The following is a 7,085-nucleotide window of genomic DNA, read 5'->3' on the forward strand; positions in this document are numbered from 1 at the left end:
GCATGTTGTACACCAACAATGAAATATCAGAAACAGAGATCTGGAATGAAATTCCATTTGATATAGCAACAAGAAAAATAAAGTACCTAGGAATAAACCTAATCAAGGAGATAAGAGCCCTGTACTCAGAAAACCACATAACACTGAAGAAAATAATTAAGGAAGACACAATAAAATAAAAGCGTATACCATGTTCTTCGGTTGGAAGACTATTTCTTTAACAATTTCATGAGACTGTCAGAGTAGCCTGAACTCCCTCCCCAACTCTACACCCATGATTTGCAAATAGATAAAGGTTTAATTTATTGAAGTCTTTATTGTGGCAGAACTTCCCTTTAAGTTTAGTGCCATCCCAAACTCAATACATTGTTGTAATAAGTGTATGTATATATTTGATAATTGCTACACACAAATGGCTTAGTGGGTTGGAGCATCATGCCGTACACCAAAAGGTTGTGGTTTCATCCAGATAGAGCATATACCAGGTTAAGGGTCTGATCCTGGTTGGGGCACATAGGGAAGCAAGCAATCAATGTTTCTCTGTCACATTGATGTTTCTCTCTCTTTCTCTCCCCCACTTCCTTCCTCTGTAAAATCAATACATACATCCTAGGGTGAGGACTTTTTTTTTAAAAGCCTTGAGAAATTAGAAGACTTCTAGAAGATAATTATTAATATAGACACCCCAATACCATAAGAAAAACAAATGAAAAATTTGAAATCAAATTTGTTTTTCATTTAAAAACAAATGAAAAATTTCTCTGCTTAAGTAAATACTTAGTGGTCACAGAACCTGCCCTCCACTGGAAAGGAACCTGGCATTGATGGGCATTAGTGACATCACTTACTACCCTCCCTGATGGGTACCTTGCAGTCTCCAGAGATTCTCATCTCTTCTCTACTCTCACATTCAGGATATTCATAGTGGAACTAATGCAACAACACCCCCCCTCTTTCAAATTCCATTCTCTGTTGTATCTACATTTCAAATGCCACTTCTGTTTATCAGGCACCCCAACCACAGGAAATACAAGTATCAGATTGCAAATCACTATGAATATGTGAGGAGCAGGCCAATAAACAGTAAAGCACTATCTACATAAAGAACCCCAAGGAAATGGTAAAAGGAAAGGAAGAACTCCCTACCTCTGTTAATCCAAGAGTTAAGTCCCTGGACTTGAGAAACCTGTAAGGAAAAAGTTTATTTCTTTTCAACCTAGAAATGGCAAGCCCGAGGCCAGGGTAGGGGTGGGGCTGCTCATATTTGGAGGGGTTTGAACCTCTACAGTGGAATTTCCACATCGGTTCATTAAACATATTTTTACTCTCACTTTTTCCTCTATGATCATTCAGCTATTCAGGTGGGGGATGCAGAAATAAAACTTGACTGAATTAATATTCACATAAATGGTAGGAAGACAGTTGTCAGAATTGTCTCCAATTCTATGTCTGTTTCCAGTCTTTAGCAATGTGACTGTGAAGCTCCTCCCATCCAGAGGGGGATTTATATCTCCACCTTTGAAACTGGGGGGGACTTATGAATTTTTACTTGTTTGGGCCAATAAATATGGTGAAAGTGATAATATGCTTTACCATGCCTTATCATTTTGGCTTTTCTCACCTAGAATTCTGGCTCAGCCATGTGAAAAATCCAGGTGGAACTTTAGAGGAATAGGGGACGTGTAGACAGAGCTCACTTTCCCAGCCAAGGCCACCCTAGAGTAGCCACAATAGCTGAGCCACTAGTGTATTAAAAAGCCCAGCCAAGGTCAGGAGACACACTCCAGCTGACCCATAGCTGACTCCAGACTCATGAGGAGACCAGCAGAGATCGAAACACATCCCCACTATACAAACCAATTAGAAAATAAAGGAGTTATATTAAACCATTTGCTTTTCGGATGGCTTGTTATATAGGAATAGCAAACTGATGCTATAATCAAAGCAAACAGACCTTAGGGCAATTATAATAATCTGCCACTCCTTACTTTTAGCATTTGTACTGATATAGAATGGCATTCACAATCGTGTTTTTATTCAATATATTTCAGATAACTGCATAAAATGGAGTCCACTGAGGTTCCCTTCCAGGTAGTCAGGACAGGGTAGAATGATGTACACATTTGTGCAGGAAAATTGGTGACCCCTTTTCACATGCCTGGGCAGGATTTTAGCTCCTGTGTGATTAATTCTTTAATCATAAAGACTGAAAACATTCCTGAGTATAAATGAGATGTATATTCTATGATATTCATATTGGTTACTCACTGTCCCTTTGGTGGATTTGGAAACATTTGGAAAAGGGGAGGCATTTCATTTAGAGCAGTAGAAGGAGTCTGATTTGTAGGGAGCACATTGAAAGTCTTCAAGCAGAAACAAGAAAATAGTTCATAAATAAACACAAAACACTCCATGTAATTCTTCACTCCTCACACATGGACATTATATTCCACACTTCAATGAGTAGATGTGCAGCATGAAAAATATTTTGGTTAATAATGAGTTGTCTGGCGCTTTTTGCTTCATTATATGTATGGTCATCCATTACACATTAGGTCAAACTAGTCGCTAAAATTTATATTTCACAGTAGACTCTTCTTGGAAACATGGATTTGTTATTCAGTTTTTCCCAGGGGCTATGTAGGCATGTGCACACACAGCTGAATAACACAATGAAGTATATAAACCCAGGAGACCAGCTATAAACCTACCAGCATGTTCAGGTCTACATTACTAAGAAGCGTAGTAAATGTAGTGCTATAGAAAATAATGATGACCCTGAAAGTGAAAACTGTGGTCTCAGATATTTCTCGACAACAAAATTATACACATGACCTCGGTATCCCACTGTACTTTAGTGCAGAAAAATAGTATAATATATGACTAATCTTTCAGTAAAACAACAGCAATATTACTTGGAATGATATACATCATAAGAGAATAAATTATGCTAATATAATGTGTGTGAACTCATGAGATACATGAGAATTTCTTATTATGTATGGTCCAAAGATTATATTAATTTGTGGCAGAACTTCTTGCTGAAGCTTTGAACATTCATGGGCAGTTCTTCAGACACATGCAATGGCCCTTGAGAAGCCTACCTGCCAAGGAATCTTTCAAGGCCCTCTTCATGTCCTTGTTCCTGAGACTGTAGATGAAGGGGTTCAGCATGGGTGTGACTACAGTGTACATCACTGAGGCTGTTACACTTGACTTTGAGCTGTGTGTATCAGAAGAGCCAAGATACTCGCCTAGGCTCGCACCATAAAACAAGGAGACAACTGAGAGGTGAGATGTACAGGTGGAAAATGCTTTATACTTACCCTGTACTGATGGGGTTGCATATATGGAGGACACTATTTAGAGTAAGAATATAAGATCCCAGTAAGGGGAACAGCAGCCAGCAGCCCTACTGAAAAGTACATCATAATGTCATTAGGTAAGGTGTCAGAACAGGCAAGTTGGACCACCTCTTTGAGTTCACAGAAAAAGTGGGGGATTTCCAAGCCTGAGCAGAAGGACAGCTCCAACACCATTAAGCTTTCTAACAAGGAATTCAGAATACTAATGATCCAGGACACCAGAACCAGCAGCCCACAAAGGCGGGAGTTCATGATGACTGTGTAGTGCAGGGGGTGGCAGATGGCCACATACCTGTCATAGGCCATGACAGTAAGGATGAAGTCATCCAACTCTGCAAATTGCATATAAAAATACATCTGGGTGACGCAACCTGCATAAGTGATGGCTTTGCTCTTTGACTGGATGTTCACCAGCATTTTTGGGATGGTGGTGGAGGTGAAACAGATGTCTACCAAGGACAAGTTGGAGAGGAAGAAGTACATGGGCATGTGGAGGTGGGAGTCTGAGCTGATGGCCAGCATGATGAGCAGGTTTCCCAACACAGTGATCAGGTACATGGAGAGGAAGAGCCCAAAGAGAACAGGCTGCAGTTCTGGTTCTTCTGATAGTCGCAGGAGAAGAAACTCTGAAATTTGTGTAACATTTCCTGGTTCCATGTAAGCAGGTGACCACCAAAAAATAGAAGAAATTGTATAACTAATTTTCACATTAGGAACTGAGAATAAATGCTTCATTTTTTCTTTTAGAATGAAAAAACTAATTTCCATATTGGGTTATGATCATGCTTCTATTAAGGCATGTCTACTGCCATTGCTCATTAGAATTCCCTTTTCTACCATCAATTAATTCTTCAAACACCATGTATATTTCTATTTTATTGGGTATATTGTTCATGTATTTGAGGAATATACTCCTATATTGACTTTAGACACTGTTCCAGGCACTGTTCAGAGTATGGGATGAGAAAAACAAAAGTCTCTGCAAACTAATGATGGGAAAAATAAAATCAAACAAAGAAAGTACTATAGCATACTATAGCATAGGCACTGTGCAGGTGCTATATAGAAAAGTAAATCACACTATATGGAAAGAGGATGCTTCTCATTTTTTCCATTTTTATGACAATTTTCCTATCACCATTTAACCCCCTGATATTCCCTACTCTCCCACAATCACACACTGTTGTCCATGTCCATGAGTCCTTATTTTTTTTGCTAAATTCCCCACCCCATAACCTCCCACTTACTAGGTGTCATCATGTGGTTTATCTATCCATATGTCTCTGTTTTTCTTGTTAGATCATTTTGTTCATCAGACTCCACATATAAGTGAAACCATATGATATTTTTCTTTCTCTGACAGGCTTACTTCACTTACTGTGAAGTTTTCCAGGGCTATCCATGCTGAGGGTGTTGTTTTTTATAGAGTTTATTCAAGGCGTGGCAACAGGCAACACTTTAACAGGCCCCTCAAAGAAGACTAATTGGGAACCTAAGGAGGAGAAATTGTTTGCTAGGCAGAAGAACAGCCAATGCAAAGGCCCTGAGGAAGATGGTGGTTTTAAAAAACCAAGGCTCAGAACAAGCCAGTGTATCAGGGGCAGGACAGATGGTGTTAGAGGATATTAAAAACAATTGGGCCTGTGTGTTGTTGTTGGAACTTCAAGTCCCAGAGAGTCCCCTGTACACAATTATGTAAACCAGGCACTTTATTATTCCAGTTGCAGAAACATCCTGTGAATTGAAAAGAATCTTCTCCTTAGTTCTGTTTCTTGAGAGAGTTCTGCCCACTGTGTGATAAATCACCTTGGAATAGCTGAGTCCAGGTACTCCCGCTCTGAGCACCACTTTCAGTTTACAAGGCACTCACTAGTACACTCACAATGGCCTCCTCATGTATATGGTCTACATGTTTCTCTCACTCACTATTTAGGCTATGAGTACATACAACTTAAGGTGTCTGGTTCAAGTATCTTTTCCAAAAAGAACTTAGACATACTACCTCAACACAGCAATGGTAAGCCTGCACACAGAAATAAACATGGTGTTTCAGATTGGAATGTCCATTTTATGCCCTGTATTTAGAGAAAAGTAAATGTAGAGGAAGAGAAAATAATAAAATGGACTGAGGAAGAAAAAAGATCTAGTGATTACAAGCTCAGGTGATCTCTGAGAGATGATGAGGAAGAAATGACTTTGGATTCTGGCAGCTTTCCAGCCCTAAGTACACTCCCTTCAAGTCAAGCAAAGAGAATAAAGGAGAAAAAGACATATTCATCCAAAACACAAAGGTAGTTATCTACGCATGGTGTAGAAACACCTTGCAGATTCACTATCCCAAGTGAAAACTGAGAAATAACATTAACTAGTATTTTACCAAAGAAAATCTTTTTAATATCAGGTAGTAGAAGACTGGTTTTTCCTGTGCCTCTCCTATAGTTATTTGAGGAGTGGGTTTAAATAAGGTTAAAATGCAGATGAAACAAACCCCTCCCTCACCTTTCTCATATAGCCCCTTTCTTTTTCTTATACTTTAGGTTTGGATCTCATTTTTGGCAAGTCAATAGGCACTGTCTCATTCTGATTCTGGTCTTCATCCAATGTGCAAAAGTCTCCCCAGGACGTGACAAATAAAGCCTGCACATGCCATGTCAATCAGTCCTTTTACACTGAATAACTTTGTTTATGTGACTTAAGCCCATCCACATTACCATGCAAACATTTTTTTCACCATACTGTACCTTCATCATCACAATGCTGTAAGGGGGAGTGGTTGTAGTAAAATGGAGACAACTAACTGTACTGGAACAACAAAAAGTATAGTGTGGTGATAAAAATGGAAAATAATTAAAAATCAGCCCTGACTGGTGTAGCTCAGTGGATTGAGCACAGGCCTGTGAACCACACCATCGCGGTTCCATTCCCAGTCAGGGCACATGCTTGGGTTCCAGGCCAGTTCCCAGCAGGGGACTCATGAGAGGCAACCATACATTGATATTTCTCTTCTTCTCTCCTTCCCTTCCCCTCTAAAGATAAATAAAATATTTAAAAAAGAAAATAATTGAAAATCAAATTGAAAATTGAAAAATGCCCCACTAAATTAAAAACAAAACGAAACAATGCCAGATCTGAACAAGCAGGTGTTCACTTGCTTTGATCACGTCTGTATTTTTACAAATGTGTGTATAAATATTTCTGCAGTTACCCAGGAATCCGTTGAAGTAAAACTGAAGTAATGAAAGGAATGGCAGGGAGAATAAAACCTGGTTAAATTCAGTGGTTTAGCAACTGTGTTCAAGAAAATGAAGGAAGTATCAAATAGTAATGAAAATATGGTACAAATACCAAAGTGCATTCGTAATTAATTACATTGGCAAAGGCACAGGCACAGAAAGTAATGTCTGATGTTCCTAGACATGGTGGCAAAGCAGAGGCTCAGTTTTATTTGTTGGATGAATCAGGAATTAGGCCTCACTGTATAACTACATTTAACACATGGTAAGGTCCTTTTTCTATATATTTGGAAATGTTGGATTGTTGGATAAAAGCTGGAAAAATAAACATCCTCCTGGAAGAAAATGAAGTTGATCCCCTACCTGGGACATGACACATAAAATCTGGGTGATTGCCTACTCACTGGAAGAATAACCAGTCCTTTTAGGTGAATGAATGGAAAAGTATATATTAAATTTGATGGGTGGGCCAAACCAACCTAATCAA

The 7,085-nt window shown here is 39.0% G+C and overlaps 1 pseudogene; it reads right to left on the reverse strand.

Annotated features, from left to right (window-relative positions):
* Window positions 1-3,057: 3,057 nt before the first annotated feature.
* On the reverse strand, window positions 3,058-4,022 carry LOC118997041 (olfactory receptor 7A17-like; annotated as a pseudogene).
* Between the last annotated feature and the right edge of the window lie 3,063 nt (window positions 4,023-7,085).

The sequence above is a fragment of the Sturnira hondurensis genome, unplaced genomic scaffold (genome assembly GCF_014824575.4).
Source record: "Sturnira hondurensis isolate 20B ecotype Veracruz unplaced genomic scaffold, ASM1482457v3 Scaffold0012353, whole genome shotgun sequence".
In the NCBI taxonomy this organism is placed as follows: Eukaryota; Metazoa; Chordata; class Mammalia; order Chiroptera; family Phyllostomidae; genus Sturnira; species Sturnira hondurensis.